This window comes from Canis lupus, chromosome 6 (assembly GCF_003254725.2).
Source record: "Canis lupus dingo isolate Sandy chromosome 6, ASM325472v2, whole genome shotgun sequence".
In the NCBI taxonomy this organism is placed as follows: Eukaryota; Metazoa; Chordata; class Mammalia; order Carnivora; family Canidae; genus Canis; species Canis lupus.
The window spans coordinates 74,457,830-74,476,927 of NC_064248.1; the positions used below are offsets into that span (position 1 = coordinate 74,457,830).

At 40.8% G+C, this 19,098-nt stretch overlaps 1 long non-coding RNA gene across 2 annotated transcripts; it reads right to left on the bottom strand.

Moving 5' to 3' along the window:
• Positions 1-3,588: 3,588 nt before the first annotated feature.
• Positions 3,589-13,919, bottom strand: LOC112641061 (uncharacterized). Of its 2 annotated transcripts, none has more exons than XR_007411599.1 (5): positions 11,625-13,919; positions 10,712-10,750; positions 10,212-10,331; positions 10,025-10,106; positions 3,589-3,655 (listed from the first exon to the last, which is right to left on the bottom strand). It is a non-coding gene; the product is annotated as an uncharacterized LOC112641061 (long non-coding RNA). The 2 variants fall into 2 exon arrangements; XR_003124456.3 differs by lacking the exon at positions 3,589-3,655 and adding an exon at positions 3,809-5,221.
• Between the last annotated feature and the right edge of the window lie 5,179 nt (positions 13,920-19,098).

The following is a 19,098-nucleotide window of genomic DNA, read 5'->3' on the forward strand; positions in this document are numbered from 1 at the left end:
GAACTGAAGTAGAATTTCAGTTGCCTAGTTTCATTATCACACGTTTCGTTACTCCAGATAATCAGATTTTCATCCATTAAAATGCCGGTATTGAACACCAATGGAGTTTACAAGACAAAGAATGTGAAATAATGTTGCAATTTTACTTTGCAATGGCATGTATGACGAGTATGTAATAACCAAAATTAGAAATAAATTTGAACTTTGCGACATGAAATAAGAATGAATATAAGACGCTTAGGAGTGCCTGAGTGGCTCAGGCAGTTAAGAATCCAACTCTCCATCTCAGCTCAGGTCTTCATCTCAGGGTTGTGAGTTCCAGCTCCACACTGGGGTCCATGTGGGGCCTGCAGCCTACTTCAAAAAAAAAAAAAAAAAAAAGGAAGACTTTAACTTCTTCTTCTTCTTCTTGTTCTTCTTCTTGTTCTTCTTCTTCTTCTGAATATACTTATTACTAAAGAATGATCACTACTGAAAACCTTAGAAATTGCTGTTGATGTCAATCATATTTTGATACTTAAATGTATGATGTTGGGGCACCCGGCTGGCTCAGTTAGAAGAGCGTGCAACTTTTGCTCTCGGGGTCATGAGTTCGAGCCCCATGCTGGGTGCCAAGATTCTTAAATAAATAGACTGTTAAATAAATAAATAAGGTATCATGTTATTTCTCACTAATTCCATCTTAAAAATCTAATTTGTACTGAAGACATTAAAACAAGTGATAAATCGTAGCTATATAAAAAAATAAAACCGGGGATCCCTGGGTGGTTCAGCGGTTCAGCCTGCCTTTGGCCCAGGGCACGATCCTGGAGACCCGGGATCGAATCCCACATGGGGCTCCCGGTGCATGGAGCCTGCTTCTCCCTCTGCCTGTGTCTCTGCCTCTCTCTCTCTCTCTCTCTCTATCATAAATAAATAAAAATAAAAAATAAATTTAAAAAAACCCCACTCATTTTGTCAAAATCTCCACTGGCATCTAGGGAAGAGTGATCTTAAATTAGAAACGATTTTTTTTTTTTTTGAAAACACAAAACAAAAACTGCTTGGCATCTTAGCTAATGAGATGATAACAACCATTATAGTAGTATTTCATCGTTTGTAAAAAGAAGCAACATTTGCACATTTGTTGCCATTACCAGAATGACTTTTTAATGGATATTGCAATAGCTTCTATCAGATAATCAGACTGAGATTCAGTTTATTCTGCTAAATACAAAATTCAACAGCATGTTCCTGTCGTACAGAAACATTGATCCCATGCTCTTAAATCACTAAAAGAGAATAGCATTGTTTATCCAACGATATGTTTATGTAACGAGTACCTTTGTCATAGTGCTGCGATCCACCCAACCTTTCTTCCTTAAGTTACATGTAGAAAAATAGTACAGATTTTACTCACTAAAAGCCCTCGTTTCTTGAAAGGCAAGCATATTTACTTGAGGAAAAACAGGCAACCACCGTGAAAAAGCTCAAAGATACCAAATGGGTAAATCTCAAAAACAGAAAGAGTGTTGGGTTGTTGGGAAGAAAACTCTTTGCAGGGGCCCTGGATGGCGTAATGGCAGATCGATGTGAGAAGGATCTGGATATTCTAGTAGACCACACCGAAGTGAGGTATTGGTAACACGAAGTGGCAGAAAGAGAACAAAATCTAGACTGAGTTCATGGAAGTGGCGGTCTTGGGCTTGGCGCCAGGCCATGACTGGTTTCAGCTCCATGAGCCACATTTTAGGAAGGCGATGGCTGAATGTCTGTGCCTCCGGAGGAAGCCGCCCAGGAGTCGGAATATCTGTCACATTGAGAATGATTAACACAGAAATCGCAACTGGCAGTTGACAAAGAGACTCCGACCACACAGATGTATTTTATCTGGTTTGCTTGGTGCTGAGCCACACGGTGCTCTGAAGTCCAGAATGTGTGCTTCACATTCTTCTGATGTGTCGAAGGCAAGAGATTTCTCCTACAAACCACATTTCTAGTTTTTCTTGGAAATTAAAAGATCTGGCGGCATTAAGTCCCACGTTTTTCACCTTGGTGACAGTCTACCAAAGCGGGGAGCTGCTGCCGACCCTCTTTAGATACAGTACGAGTCCTTCGTCGTAGCCTGGCCACCTTCACACATTCACGCCACCTCCTGGCCTCCGTCGGCATTCGAGACGGTGACAGGACAGCTCTCCCGGGAGGCTCCGGTTACGCGTGTGCTAAAAAGGAGCCACGGAGTGCTTTTCAATTATTTGCAGATTGTCGCGTAGATGAAAAAATGCATTCACTCAGAGTTTTCACAGTAAGCGTGAGTAGGACCTAAGTGTGGAGTTTCTAGGAAGACAGGTTGTAAGAGGACATAAGAAAAATATCGCATCCTTTGAGATACACTGACGATCGAGATGTTTTTTCCAGAAAGGAGTGTGCACGCTTACATTGGAGATATTCAGGCAAAAGCTCAGGGGCCAATAGCATTGTCCCCTGGGTCCTGAAAATTAATGATTCTATGTATTAAAAAAAAAAAAACCCACTGCATTATTCCTATGTAAATGACAGTAGTCCGGTGTTAGTTGTTACACAGCTGCTCAACCAGAAAATTCCTCTTGCCTTGCTCTCAAAGTCCTCTCCACCTTTCATGCACCATGTAGACACGGGAAATGGGACTTTTGCAGGATAAAGGTAGTCGTTGTTTAGAATTTCTCATTTTTAACCTTAAACTTGCATACATGGGGCATATTTTCTGTTAGTCACCTCTCTATTTTTGGTCATCAGCTGCAGTAAAATGCTTACGGGCAAGGAAATGTTGATTTGAAAACTTGTCCCATTTTTTAGTGGATTAAGCCTGAAAGTGATGGCATTTTCCACACAAGTGGTGAATTCATAGTTATTCGATAGACTCCTGTTGGTTGTGGTCAGACCACTGCAGGACAAAAACCAAGTAAGATTCTCTTAAGAGACATACAGAAAGTGCTCATCCCCAGTTTTAAAGTAAGTGCCTTTAACAATCTGAAATGGAATTTAGTCAAGCGTCTAGATCTCAAAGCTGTTTATGGTTTCCCACTTCATATGGGAAACCGAAGACCAAGTTGAATACAACACAAGGAAATGATCGCTCTCCAAGGCAGCTGACCCAATTTCTCTAACAAAGCAGTGAGGGGAGTGACAAGAGGGATGGAGTGTGGACAGTGGGAAGGGGGACTCTTAGAGAACAAGAGAATGTAAGACACACCAAAATGAAACAGAACATCTAAACCTTGTCTGGATCATGATTTGAGCAAAACAACTCCAGCTATTTATGGGGCAAATAGGAAATTTGGAGCACAGATTGGATGTAAGATAATATAATAAAGATAGCTACAACTGAGTGAAGAAACTTTGTTGGGGAGCATGATGTTCACATACTCTTCAAGTTTCATTCCACATATGACCGATGATTACAGGTGGGAAAAATTACGATGGAGAAATCTGGTGAACGCGCTCTTAACCAAATGGGAAAAGGTAACCTTACCAATAATGGAACAATGTTTTTTTTTAATTGAAGTACAGTTGACCCACAATGCTGTATTAGGTTCAAGTGTGTAACATGGGGATTCCGCAAGCCTTTACCTTATGCTATGCTCACTGCAAGTGCCAACGTGTATCTTCTGAGGTGTCACATCCATATAATATTATGCTAAAAAAAATAAGGTGTTAACTGAAATAGTGAGGCAACACATTTCGTTTATTGAAGAGTAGTTGACATACAACATTATACTAGTTTCAGGTGTATGACTTAGTGATTCAACATTTACATACATCACAAGGTGATCACCATGATGAATCCAGCTACCACCCATCAAGACACAGTTGTAACAACCTTATTAACTATATGCTTTATGCTGTACATTGCATCCCCTGTCCGATTTATTTTATAACTGGAAGTTTGTACATTTGGAACCCCTTCCTCTATTTCTCCTGTCCTCCCTTCTCTTGAGAATCTCAGGTAGACTCCACATCGAGTGTGGAGCCCGATAAGAGGCTCGATCTCACAACCCTGAGATTACAGCCTAAGCCAGACATTCAACCTACTGCACCATCCGGGTGTCCCTAAAAATCCTTATCAATTTAAGAAGCATATTGCTTGAACTGTTTACAGGTAAAATGACATAATGTCTAAGATTTTCTTTAAAATATTTCAGTTTAAAAACAAAAGTGGGGAGGAAATCAAACAAAACTGGCAAAATTGTTGAAGGGGATGATGAGTATGCAGAAGGGATGGTTATTCTATTTAAAAGTTATCTTTCTGAAGGCCTTATAAAAATATTTCATCTTTTTTTTCATTTTAAACTATTGCTTCTAAAGAAGTTTTGGACATAATCTTTGGTAGTAAATAAAAATTTAGAGTCGAATAGTGGCAAGTACATAAAGTAACATATTTTCTGGTATCATTTAGAAATTTATTTAAAGATAACCTCCAGGCAACTTCTGACTATCTTTCAGATTCTCAGGAAGAATAAAGAAGATGTTGAAAGTCTTTAAGCTTAAGGGCATGCATTTTGAAAATGAGGAAGCCACCCATCATAGAGAAGATATTCCAGTTCTAGGGTAGCATTCTGTTGATATTAGATTGTTGGAATCAAGATTATTAACAGAAGATGGACTTTATCATACTCACCATTTTTATGCCTCTCTAAATAGACCCTTTCTGAAATCAAATTGGGCATGTCCAATTTTGTTACATTATCATGGCAAATTATTAAAGTAATTTTTTCCTTCTGAAAAAAATCAGTGTTCATAATATAACAAAGCTCTTCATACTCAGCCAAGTACAGAATGAAAACATCTGTTCCAAAATTCCATAAAAATAAATCTACTTGAGATTATCTCTCTCCCTCTGTCTCTCCCCCCACTGGCAATGCCCCATGCCACGGAGCCACGTGCGCACTCTCTCTGTGTCTCTCAAATAAATAAATAAATCTTTAAAAAATATATAATGGGAAAGATTTTGTCAGTCCCTCAGAAATACTTAATATATTTCAGAAACTGAATACAACTGTCTTCTGATCATGTCCTGAATTATAAAATGTTGTATAAAGAATTTTGAAAGAATTATATCTACATATAGGTCTTGATTTAAACTTTATAGGAAATATAAGTCTTATAAGACAAGATTTCAGGTTAACTCTTCAAACCCTGTACTTTCTTCAGTTGATATCTTCATCTTTTCCTTCCTGTTCTGACTTGTAGTTAGAACAATGACCTACGATGGAAAAGATATTCTTGTGTTCTTTGTACACCCAGCTGAGATACAAGACATTTTAAAACAACTATCTATAAAAAGAAAAAAAATCAATAACAAAATCAAAGGCATCTAATGAGAAAGATGTACAATGTCAGAACATATAAATCAAGTCTTTGCAGATTATGATTTTCTGCTTCCAACACTTCCAGGTAAATTTTTAAAATTTAATTATCTGTGAGTTTTGTTCATACACTGGTAATTATTCAGATATTTCCTAAGAAACAGTCTAGAGTATTTACTTTTTTTTTGAAAGATCATGACTAGATACCTGTATTTAAATTTAAGTATTATGTCCGCTCTAAAAACAAACATGTTATAATTTGTATGATTCCCTTTTGTAACAGCTTTGCAGAAATTTCCATCCATTATTCATATAAGTCAAGATCTTGTTCATATCAAATTATTAATGGGTTAACTCTAAAATGCCTACCTGTATTACCTATTATCTACAAATAATCTTATAAATGAAATATTTTAAATAACCATTTAGATAAAGTATTTTGTAGAATATTCTTAATCATTGAATATTAAAGCTGCTGTAGTTTGGATTTTGACATAAACAATGCTACACTGGGAAAAAAAAAAAAGCCTTAGTTCTAAGCCATCTGCCTCACAACTCACACACACATTTCCTTTACTAATTCTAATTGGCGGGCGGGGGTTGGGGGGACCTCTAATGTCCAAGAAGACATATCAAAACAGGAATAATTAAAAAAAAACAAACAAACAGGAATAATTCAAAAGAAAAGAAAACAAGAATAATTCTAGTTTCATATTTTTTAGAATGATATGAATAATTAGTGTATATGCTATTCAATAGCATATTTCATGTCTTAATACAGTTAAAATAACATAAACTTGAATTTTTTGAATAATGACTAACAACTGTCTGCATCCTTCTTGTTATATATGAAACAGTCTAAAGTTACAATGGTAGCAAAGTGTAGAGGGAATGAGTGTGTCGAACAAGGTTTCAAATAATCTCCAAATGATGACCTAGTCTTCAAGTGTGTCATGCACAGGAGGGAGGTGCTGAACTCCATGGAAGGGCCTGAGATTCTCCTCCAGGAGAGTTTTCATGCACAGGAGCAAAAAATCTCTGCTGTCAGTTTTCTTTTCCTTTTTGCTCTCCCACTCCTAGCCCTCTAAGGATCAGGGCTGTACAAAGTCGCTTATTTCCCAGCTCTGAATATCTTAGAGAAATTAGGTAAGAACCACTGTGTATTCTCATGTCTCCCAAAATGGTTGACTTATGGCAGCTGCATCAAACCTTCTCAAGATTTAAAAATAATAATAATAATTAATGAAAAAAACTAAAGTCCAAATTCTCTCAGATTTGCCAGAAGAACCAACATTTGACAGTCTTCGAGAATCAGAAAACAAAGTATCTAATACAGTCTCACATGCTTAGAACATCCACATTGAACCTACCCATTCCATAAATATCTTATGAAAATTCTCTATAGGCCACACAGTCTACTAGGCGTTGCAAGATGTGCTGGTGCACAACACAGCCGTGCCCTCAGTCCTTGGGAAGTTTAAAGTCTAGGACGAGATTTCCCACCGCACAAATAAGTACAAAGGAGAAAGAAGCACATGATTGGTGAAGGTTGCTAAGAAAGCGTCCACACAGGGGGATTAATGTAACCTGTATGGAGAGCTGGGGTTACCTGAAGAAGTGAGACTTCAAAAAAAAAAAAAAAAAAAAAAGAAGTGAGACTTCACAGAAAAGGCAAGAAGATGAGTAAGACTTTGTTGGGAGAAGGAGTAAAGACTGTAAGTAAAATCTGGAGATCATAATTAATACAGATAATATGTCAGAAAACAAAGCTAAAGTTAAAATGATCTTTTGTTATTTATAGAACAAACCAACAGAACTTTTTATATTAGACTTAGGGCATAAAATAGTCCATTAAATCATATTTTCAATGAAACATGACAACCAGAAAGATAAAGTTCAGCCATGTATTTCTAGGCCCTCACGTAGGTAAAGGGGGGATAATGCAGTGGACCAAAGATTATATGGTATTGATATGTTTCTGGAACTAACAACCTCTATTTTACTAATATTCTGAATGTGCCAGAATAGTTATAACTATGACAATTTCCAGGATATTTAACTTTGAACTTTGCTTTACTTAAATAGGTTAAGCCTAATTACCTGGCTTTCTAGTGTTTCTTAATCTGGAATTTAATCAAATAAAACCATTCGAAATGGAAAAATGTATATATCCTTTGAGTGGGAAAAAGACTAAAGTTACATGCATTAGCATTAAAGAAAAGTATAACTTGTATTTATTTTGATCTTTTCAATTGGGTGTTTATTGAAATTAGAGAACTAAGTTTTTATTTGTGTTGAATTTAACTCTTTTAAGATTTGTATTTGCACAGCAGTTCCTTCTGCAATGAAAGCCAGTACTTTAAGAACATATTTAAACTTAACAACATCAAATTTTCATTTATAGTAATTATTTCATTTTTAACATTAAAAGAATTTTACTCCAGTAATATAGAGATTTTTTTTTAAAGTAAGGAAATCACAAACACAGCTAAACAAATTGTTACAAAGTACATATACCCATAGAATCACAAGTCAGTTCAAGAAATAGAACATTACCAGAACCTCAAGAGCATCTCACAAAGCACTCCCCATCGCTATATGCCCTCCTTCCTAAAGGTAAGCAACCTTCCTGACTTCTATAACATAGAGTATTCATGCCAGTTTTTGAACAGCATAAATACTGAAGCATAAAGTATGATAATTGATAGTAATAAAAATATGAAATATCAAAGCTTGTAGTATGCAGCTAAAACTCTTCCTAAAGGAAAATCTGCAGCCTTAAAATGCATTTTTAAAAGAGCTGAAAATCAATGATCTGAGTCACGAGCTTGAAAAGTTGAAAAACAAGAGCAAATTTAACACAAAGAAAATAGGAAAACAATAAATATAACAAATTAGAACAGAAAAGTAATATACAAGAGAAAAATCAATAAAGTCAAATTTTGATTTGTAGAAAAGTCTAATAAAATTGATTAAATCTTGGGGTGTCTGGATGGCTCAGTCAGTTGGGCATCTGCCTTCAGCTTGGGTCATGATCTCGGGGTCGGAGCATTGAGTCCCACATCAGGCTCCCTGCTCGATGGGAAATCTGCTTCTCCATCTCTCTTGACCCTTCCTCATTCATGTTCTCTCTCTCAAATAAGTAAAACCTTTTTAAAAAAATTATTAAACCTTGATAAAAATAATGAGGAGAAAGAACAGTCACAAGGAACCACATTAGGAACAAAACCAAAGAAGGACATCACCACAAATCCTATAGACATTAAAAACATGAAGGTTGGAAAGCCAGAGATCGACAATCAAGCTTATGTGACATTCTTACAGTTATAAATCTTTGAGAATCTGATGAAAGCTTTGGACAATCTTTCTAGATGATTATACACGTGGATGTGTGCATAGAATTTAAAGTCAAGAAGCCTCTTCATTGACTTATTAGTTTGGAAGACCTATGGCAGATCTCATTTACCAGGTGAAGAAATGAAGCTCTAAGATCCATGGCTGCTCTAAGATAATGCTCACATTCTAAATAAATGGACAAATAGCATCTAAATGTTCTATATTATTGAAAGGTCATGCATGTGGTAAGAAGGATATGATTATCTTATCATAATAGCACCTTGCCCATTTAAATTTAATTCAGAATGTTCTCAAAGAATAATGGAATTTTTTTTTTTACTAAAAACCATTTATATTAATATCTTGTTGATCTATCTAGTAACAAGACTGCCCAACATTCAGTGAGCTTTGCTTTCTCTGGAATCTCCCTAAATAAGGGTTAAGAGGGAACAAATACTCTAACATGTTCCCTTGAACTTTAAGGAAACACTTTTAAAAATAGTTTGATGTTCTTATGTCCATTTAAAAAAAAAACCTAAAATACAAAGAATAACTGAGGTACAATCTTCTAAATTCCTGGTCATCAGGAAGAAAGGCATAATATATTTTTACGGTGAAAGCTACCACAAAGCAAAAATCAAGGTGTATTTACAGAAGAAATAGTCAAGGGGGAAAAAGCAGGCACCAACTATAGTGATAGTCCTATTCGTGACTAGGGTTGAAAAATATCTAACAAAAATGTGTTTGCTCCATGAGTATTCCGAGAAAATGGAGGGACACTTTTAAAGAATGTGGGTGAGATTTTGTTTACAATAACACAAAGCTGTAAAACCTTGTTCCAAAGACTAGAAATTGCAATCGTAACATATATGATCTTTTCATTCCTTTTGCTGGTCTCGGTGTGCAAAGAATAGAACCCTAAATACACATAGCATTTGCTTTCGTACATTTGAAGTGTCTGACCTTTACACCACATGAGTTTACAATTTAATTATATGACGGCACTAGCAAGACTACAAAATAAAATTACTCAATAGTAAAACACACATGCAATATAATGTTGCACACTGTGAAGTATAGCCAATATTACACAGTACGACTCCTCAAGCATTTGAGAAACCATTGAACAGAATTACAGCTTTTCAGAACATAGATTTTTTTTTAAGAGCAAAATAAGGTCAAAATTTCATTAAGGGGCATGAAACACAGCCTGGCATTATTAGTCAGTATAGAATATAAATCCTTCGTGACAGCTCTTGGCAGCTAAAGCAAGTATTTACATAATGTTTCATGTAAAATAAATCAAAATAATAACAGAAAGAATTATTTGAGTTTTGCCAAATAATTCCAAACAAACAAGATACCTTGGTAAAAGAGGGATGCGAAAAAGTTCTCACATTTGTGCTTTAACAAAGATTTCCAAGTTCTCTGGAAGTGAAGATCATGCTAGAGAATGAAGGGAAAGCATGTTTATTTTAGTTTTTAGTATAATACTTTTCAATGTGAGAAAGCGAAATTTCCCAGTACCCGGGACAGAATTAAACATCTTACATGTTTCTTTTCTATTCCATGCATATATTATTTTTCATGTTTCTGAAGTTGACTGAGCTCTTTTTCTGCTCCATACAGTATCCGCTGGGGTCACTCTGAGGCTGTATCTGTCTACACAGGCTGAGCCGGACGGTCTGTCACATACCTGGGCCTTGGAGTTGACCGCCGCCCGGTGGCCTGCTGCTAGTTCCTGGCGAGGCTGCACCCCCCGGGCCCCTCCGCATGACTTCCCTCCATCTGGAAAGCTAGGACCAACCTTACAGGATGGCCCCTGAGGCCCCAGAGAAACAACTCTGAGACGGCGAGCCCCAGTACAGAAGTGCATGGCAAGTTGCTGCTTCTATCACTTTTGTTAGTGTCTCATGGACCAAAACCGTGATATGACGAAGCCCAACATGATTGTGTGAAGAAAGAACAAAAGACCTAAATATAGGGGTAAGGGAGCAAGTTCCTTGCCCTGTCTCAATATAGTACCACCCCCACACCAGATGTCCTCTTACGTGGTCGTGAAGTCCTAGGAGATCGAATTTCTTATCACCCTGTGATAAGAGAAAAAAAAAATGTCTGTTATCCACTTATATCTCAAACAAAAACAATTCCATAACTAAGAAATAGTGCAGATGAAGCGTACTTCACTTTTTAAAAAACAATGGTCAGTTTTTAGTAAGTTGAGAAGAGGGTGTCTAAACTCAACCGGTAAAGTGGATTTTCAAAAGTAACAAAACCAGTTGCTCTCCGTGCCTGATGTAGAATCATGTTTCCAGACACTTAGGATTCTGTTTTGTCTTTTCTAAGAAGCAGTTCTTAAACCAAAGGAAGATCTGAATTTGCACAGCCGACGTTTGAAAAACCCCATTCGTTCCTAAAGGCTTCCCATTGTTGGCTGTGAGAACTGCAAATAACAATCATCATACATATAAAAATAAAGAGTAAACTAGGGCCTAGTGATTGATGATTCCACTGAGAACAACCAAGCATTTGCATCAACCACAGATTTGTTTAAATGCATTGGTAAACCTAAAAGAGCCTTAGGTATAATGGGACCAAAAAGTAAATGAAAGAAGGAGTCAAGGTAAGTTGCTGGGCACTTTATTTGGCTTTCCTTGAGATCATTTGATGAATGAGGTGAACCTCAGCTTTGATTTTTAAGGCCACAAGGGGCAGCGAGCTCAGTATACAAGGCCCAAGAGTCCTCAACCTCATTATAAGAGTGAATTAAAAATAAACCAAGAATACCACAAACAAAGTGGCTTGTCTCAAATTTTCACACCAGACAGAAAGAGAAAAATATCTTCCTCAAGAGTTCCTAACCCCAAAACTTTTCCCCAGAGCAGCTTTGGAGTGGAAATGCATGCTACGTGGGTCACCCAAGAAAACCTCGTGTGAAGAAATTAATCGGGCAACAAAACTAACTTCGTGACGTAGGCTGGCACCGCAGATCCCTCGGAGAAGCAAACGTGATATCCTCTATGGGAATCGCCTTCCTCCTACAGCTCAAAGGATTTTCACAGGTGAACGGAAAACATAGAACTTCACAACCAAAAGGGAGAGAGACACAGAGTCCTCTGAGCAAGACACAGGTGGTGAAGTCCCAGAGCAGAGGACCCAGGAAGAGTTCTGGTCCTAGAAGCATCAAACTCTGAGTAGGGGTAGACAATTGCAATGCAAAGAGGGAGCATGAAACTTTACACCCCATTGGATTAAAAGTAATACTTAAAATGTCTACAATTGGAACCTGTAAGTGTTAAAATTCTTAAAAACTGGTCACTGTGCTTATGGGAAAGGAGAGATCGCCTCAAAGAGTAAAAATAGATCGGCCCTAGACCCAGCAATTGCACTGCTGGGGATTTACCCCAAAGATGCAGATGCAGTGAAACGCCGGGACACCTGCACCCCGATGTTCACAGCAGCAATGTCCACAATAGCCAAACTGTGGAAGGAGCCTCGGTGTCCATCGACAGATGATGGATAGAGAAGCTGTGGTCTGTGTATACAGCGGAATATTCCTCAGCCATTAGAAAAATACCCACCATTTGCTTCAACGTGGAGGGACCTGGAGGGTATTATGCTGAGTGAAATAAGTCAATTCGAAAAGGACAAACATTATATGGTCTCATTCATTTGGGGAATATAAAAATTGTTGAAAGGGAATAAAGGGAAAGGAGAGAAAAAAAAAAAAAGAAAGAAAGGAGAGATCACCGAGAAACAGATGACGGACTGAGTGATTACGGAGCAGCGTGGGCAAGGCAAGGGTGACAATTAAAAATGTGAAGGAGGTGACAAGGCATGAAGGGTCTGACACCTGATCGTCGGAGTTTCAGAACGAGAGGAAGGAGAAAATGAGGTGGCAGCAGTTTTGGGGAGAACTGATAAAATATCACATAAACACACGGGAGAGGCTCTTGGCAAGAGAAGTAGAGACAGACTGAGACGTGGAGAGAAAAAAGCCACAGGAAACAATATCCTAAAGGAGGGATGAGTGGATGGTGAAAGGCTCTGTAAGGGCGAGTCTCGCTCCGCGTGTGACCTTCACCTGCTGCCACCTTTCAAGTCCCACCTTGGACCAACTGGAGAGGAGAGCCCAGGTGCTCCCTCCCTTGGCACCAGCAAGAAATTCCAACCACGCAAGCTCTCGCCTCACAGAAGTCTCCACTCCCCCCAGGACAACAGATGAATTTTGAGGGGACATGAACGTCAGGTTTAGAACCCCAGCTGAATTGGCAGTTTTCGATAATTAGTGTTTAGGGACAAGATTGCGGCCCAGAGGCCTTCCCTAAACTGGCTTGGGTAGTACCTCTCAGCCTGGACCCGGGAGACCCTGGTTGAAGTGTGTGTCTTCACTGCAGTGTGAGCCACGACCAACAGTAGGATCAGGGGAACGATGCTTCCCTGTGGCCACTGGACGTGTGTCTCAACTGGACATCGGCCCTACTCTACGGGGAGTTAAGGGGAAGGACTCTTTGTAGGAGGTGTGGGCCCACCGGGTGATGGCTCGTGTGAAGGGGAAATTGCAAGGTGGCACCATAAAGAGCAAGAGGCCCACTGGGACCCTACATGGTTGCTGATGCTCGCCAAGCCTGTGCCCCAGCAAAGATCCTGATCCCTGTGACACACTCACGCCTTCCCTATGGAGCCGCCACAGAGGTCACGCTGGGGAGGGCCCTGGCCCTAACAAGGGCTGATGTGAAGCTCTCTGGAAAGAGAAACGTCTAAATATGAGCAGAGCAGAGAGGACATCCTGCCCTGTCAAAATAGGTCTAGTGACCAACGAAAATGGACAAAAAAAAAAGAACACAAAAACACTCCCCTAAAAAAAAAAAAAAAAATGAATAAGGGGAAGGAAACAAACAATAAATGGAAACAGAGGTCCCAAATTTGACCCAATTAAAAACCCAAGGTTCACTGGAAAGCTGTGCATACAGCAGGAGGAGCAGGGGCTGCTGCTCGACCCCGGGGCCCTCCACCCGCACCGGGTGTGCCCCCTCCCGAGGGACCCCCGTGCGTCCGGCCCCTGCGGTCCTCGACCCCAGACTTCTCAAGTGTCCCCGCAGGTGTGGCCGCTGCCACCCACCCAGCAAAGGACTAGAATCCAACCGAGTCTTTGGCTCCCACCCCCGGCCCCACAGAATGACTCCCTGGGGTCCTCCCCCCAGATAAAACCGCTCCTACGGCCCAACGGGAATCAAGACGGGGGGTCCCGGGGGGTCCCCGGGGGCTCCGCGGTTCCGCACCCGACTGCAGCCCAGGGCGTGGCCCCGGGGTCCCGGGATCGAGTCCCGCCTCGGGCTCTGCGTCGCCCTCTGCCTGGGTCTCGGCCTCTCTCTGCGTCTCTCATTAATAAGTAAAAAAATAAAACCTTTAAAAAGAAAAGATGGGGTGTCCAGGACGGAAACCGTTATCTGAGACCCAGGCGAGGCGGGGTGGCCATCCCCCACCAGGGTGGCCTTGGGTCCAAGCGGATGGAACAACTCCTGGGGGGGGGGCGGGACTCCATCCCCCCAACACGCCGCGCCCCCAGCCTCCGCCACCGGCTGCCGCGCACCTGCACAGCCTGCGGGGCACCTGCCTGCCTCCCCGGGACGCGCCCCGGCCCCCCCCGCCCCCCGCCCCCCTGCGGCGTCGAGCATCCCGGTGCCCCCCGCCGTCCCCCGGCTCCTCGCATCCCGCTGTCCCCGGAGCACCGGCCTGCCCCGGCCACGACGTCCTCCTCGGACCGACGCCAACGGACACTCCGCGGGGGCCGGGAGGGGCCAGGCCTCCGCCCCGGGTGCACCAGCCCCCCCCCCTCCGCGGCTCCATCCCTGCCCCGGCCAGAGCTGCTCCAGCGTCCCGACACCGGGCCTGTGGTTGCAGGGCCTGCGCCGAGAGCCGGGGGGGGGGGGGGGGGACAGGCCACCAGCACCTTGCCAGGCCCGGGGGAGACGCCGTGGGGCCGGGCTCGTGGCCCAGGGTCGCACCTGCAGAGCCGCGGGGTCAGCAGGGCGGCCTCGGGGGTCGCGTGGGGGGTCGGTCGGGGCCCCGGGGCGCAGGCAGCCTTGGCGGGGCCTCGGCGGGAAGGGGGCCCCCGCCCGGCAGCTCTCCGACCCCCGCCTGGGCCCCTTGCCTCTGGGGCTCCCGCCGCGTGGTCCCGGCGCCAGGTGACGACCCCAACCTGCACCGCCGCAGGCCCAGCCCTGTAGGCCCGGAGGGCGGCTGCCCCGGGGCGCTCGGGTCACTCCCCACGAGGCGGGTGGCCCAGCGGCTGCAGGTGCAACACGTCCTCCCCGCTGCACCTGAGCTTTGCTGCAAACAGGGGCTTTACAGGCCCCGAGCCTGTGCCCCCCCTGCCCCCCGATGATGGATGCGGTTCCCGGGAGCTCAGTGTGCTCATTGGAGTCTCCTGGGCCGAACCCGTGCCTCCTGGCCCAGCTCCCCTGCAGGGGCCAGGAGGGAGGGGCGGCTCGGCTTGGCCTCAGTCCCCTGCCATTCCCTCCGCAGTGATGGAGGAGTCACCCGCCGGTGCCCCTTAGCTGCCTGCCAAGCCCCGTGGTACCACTGGAATGAGCCCCCCCAGGGAGTTCACGCAGGGGGGCAGAGCCCGCGTCACACAGGGTGGAGCTCTCCGGGGCGTCACTGCTCCTTAGCTTTCAGCTCCGTGTTCCAGAATGAGAATGGAACCCAAGAATCAGCAACACTGGCTGAATTTTAGCCAGCCGTCTTTTTCTTTTGTTCTTTTGTTTTTTTTTTTTTTTCTTTTTTTCTTTTTAAGTAGGCTCCAGACCCAGCATGGAGCCCAATGCAGGCCTTGAACTCATAGACCTGAAACTAAGACCTGAGTTGACCTAGAGTCAGATGCTTCGCCAGCTGAGCCACCCGCATGTCCCTAGTCAGCTGTCTTAACACGGGGTGCCTTGGCCTTCCGTGCACCTCCTCACTGGTACCTCCTTACCAACTCCAGAGGCTGGCCCAGTCTAATGGAAGCAACAATTCTTTATTCAAGATTTTTCCCTTTGAAATAAAGAAATCCGGGTATCTCTTGCTTCACCTGATACCCAAAATGTAAATTAAGGTCATACATCTCTCTCTGCACAGGCGGAAGAAAGCCACACTCTAAGCATCACCAAGATAAGGCTTCACTCCTTATCCCCTTGGAGTTCCAGATATTATTGATAGTGGCCAAGGCACTTAATTCTCTTCTCAAAATACACAGCGCTGGGCTCTTCAACAAGGAGTTCAATAGAACTTCCGACATTCTTACCAGTTGCAGGCTACGGGCCTCATCAAGCACCATAACATCTTAAAGATCAAATTCAGTTACATGAAACGTGGCACATTTTAGTCGTCAGTCAAGTATCCAACCCTGGCCGGTACACAAAACCCTCACTCCAGTTCAAAACTCCAACTCAGTTTCCTTTCCCTGTGCTCTCAAAACATTTGGGGACCAGCTTGGGAACCTTACCTTACTCTCTCCACAAAACCTCATTAAATGAATAAAAAACTTTTTCACTCCTTCTTGATTTATGTGCAGGTCCCCAATTTTGACATTTAAAACAAATTGTGGACGGGAGCATGTGCCCCATCCCATCTCTGCAAAGTGACTTCAGATATCATCGAAGCTTTAAAAATCAAAAATTATTTTTAAAATAAGCTAAATTTATTCAAAAGGAAAGTGTTCAATGGACCCGGTGCTATTCGAAATAGAAGGAAAATATTTATTGTCCAATGTTGATAAGTTAATTCTGTATGTTAAAAATTTCTAACTAACCAGTAGAGAATAGGAATAAATAACTTAATATTTAGCGTATAAAAGAAATTGATATGAGAAAAAAAATCCATTTGCCATAAGGAAAGGGTGAAGAAAAAATTAGAAAAGAAATAATGAAAAGCATACAATAATATGTCAAAAATTAAATTATGATTAATTAGGGAAAAATGCAAATTGCCTAAATGTTTCCATAAAAAGATAAGAATTTTCAAGCTATATTTTAAAATTCTGCTCTATGCTGTCTACAAGTACATTCCAAATACAGGAATACACGCATGCTCAAAGTAAAAGGATAAAATAAAATGCAGGGAAATGCCAAATTTAAAAAGCTGACCCAGCAATTAATAATAGATAAAGTGGACCTTAAGACAAAAATTAGTAAAGAAAAAAGAGAGCATTATATGGTAACAAAAAAATTTTTTTTTGGTAACAAAATTTAAGTGTATATGCATCAAGTAACATAACCTAAAAAATATAAATAAAAAAAACACAAGAAAAAGTCCTCAACTGAGATGGGAGATATCTTTTCAGTAATTGATCGTTCAAGCAGCAAAAGATGAATGTCCCAGAAGCTCTAGAATTTTGACAAGAATGGACATGGTCAGTCTTTTTGAATTTTAATACTCCAAAATATACGTAGTTATGTAACATCTCATTGTGGTATTTCCTTGCATTTCTCATTTATATACAGGCATACCTCAGAGATATTGCAGGTTCGGTCCCAAACCACCACAATAAAGTATCACAATAAAGTAATAAATCTATAAACTCTTTGGTTTCCCAGCACGTAATATGCAAGTTTTGTTGACACTGTACCGTCATCTATTAAGTGTGCAATAGCACCATGTCTAAAAAACCAGTGTACATACCTTAATTTAAAAATATTGTATTGCTCCCAATAAAACAAAACAAAATAAAATAAAAATACCTTATGGTTGACAACTTGCTTTCGTTTCAGCAGTTGTTGTAATTACCGACCGCAGATCACAGTAACAAATACAGTAATAAGGAAAGGGTTTGAAATATGGTGACAATTACCAAACTGCGACCCCGAGACATAAAGTGAGCAAATGTTATTCAAAAAGTGGAGCCGATAGCCTGACTTGATGCAGAGTTGCCACAAACCTTCAATTTATGATAAGGAAATATCTGCAAAGTGCAATATAGTGGGGCACAATACAACAAAGTACGCCTGCATGTCCTTTGATGAAGTGGCCGTTCACATCTTTTGCCCCCATGTTTTGGGAGCTTTCTTCCTTACTAAGGAGTTTTGAGAGATTATCATAAATTCTAGTTGCAGTCCTTTATGAAATATATGATTTATGAATATTTTCCCCAGTCTATGGTTTTTCTCTTCATCCTTAGCAATCTTTCAAATTTTCAGATTTCAATTTGGATAAAGCTCAATTTATTAATTCATTCTTTTATAGATTGTGATTCGCATTTTAGTTGTCATATCTAAGAATTCTTTGCCTAAGTCAAAGACAAAATTTTTTCTGCTATGTTTTTTTCTTCTAGAAGTTTTACAACTTTAGGTTTGATGCTATAAACTTGCCCTTAAGCACTGCTTAGTGACAGCTCATCAGGTTTTTATTGTTATTCAGATAAAAATAACTTCTAATTTCTGTTTTTATTTCTTCGTTGACTGCTTATTTAGATGTGTGTTGTTCAATTTCAAATACCTGGGAATTTTCCAGAAATCTTTCTATTATTTATTTTAAATTTGATTTGATTGTAGTCCGAAAACGTACTTTGAATGGCTTGGATATTTCAAAAATGTATTAACACTTGTCTTGTGGTCCAGAATGTGATGTAACTTAATAAATGTTCTTTGTACAGTTGAAAAGAGCCTATAGTCTGCTCGTGTTGAATGTAATAGACTAAAGATAAAAATTAGATCAGGTTAGTTGATAGCTTTGTTCAAACCTTCTCTGTCCTTACCGATTTCCTGTAAACCTGCTCTATCAATTATTGAAAGAGGGGTATGGATATCTCCAACTATTGCTGTGGATTTACCTATTTCTTCATTCAGTCCTATCAATTTCTGCTTCATGTGTTTTCATGGTCTGTTAGCTGCATAATCATTTACGACTGTTAGGCCTATATCAAAAAATACAAAATAAGACCGTTAAAGGTAAATATGCCTTGTTCATAAATGAGATTCAGTATTACACAAATGCTAATTCTCTGCAAATTGACCCAAGGAATCAATGCTATTCCAATCAGAACTGTAATATGCTTATTTTAGGGGATTTAATTAGTTCTTTTGCATATGAAGGACAAATAGCCAAGAATAGTCCAGATTCTTCAAAAGTAAAGATAAAAGGGATGCTTGTCTTTCTATGTGTTAAGACTTATTATGAATTTGTAGTAATTAAAACATTGTAGTACTGTTCAGGAAGAGAATATTACCAGTAGGACAAAATAAAGAACCAAGAAATCAAGTCATAATTGTTAGACTCGAGTGTGACAGAGTTGTCCCTGCGTATCAGAGGGAAAGAATGGTCTATCCATTTAACAGTACTGGGCACAACTGCATTAATGAAAAAAAAAAATCAGATTGCTTTCCTGCCCTGTACCATAAACATAAATCAATTCCATATAATTAAAGTCCTAAATATTAAAAGTAAAAATAAAATTCGG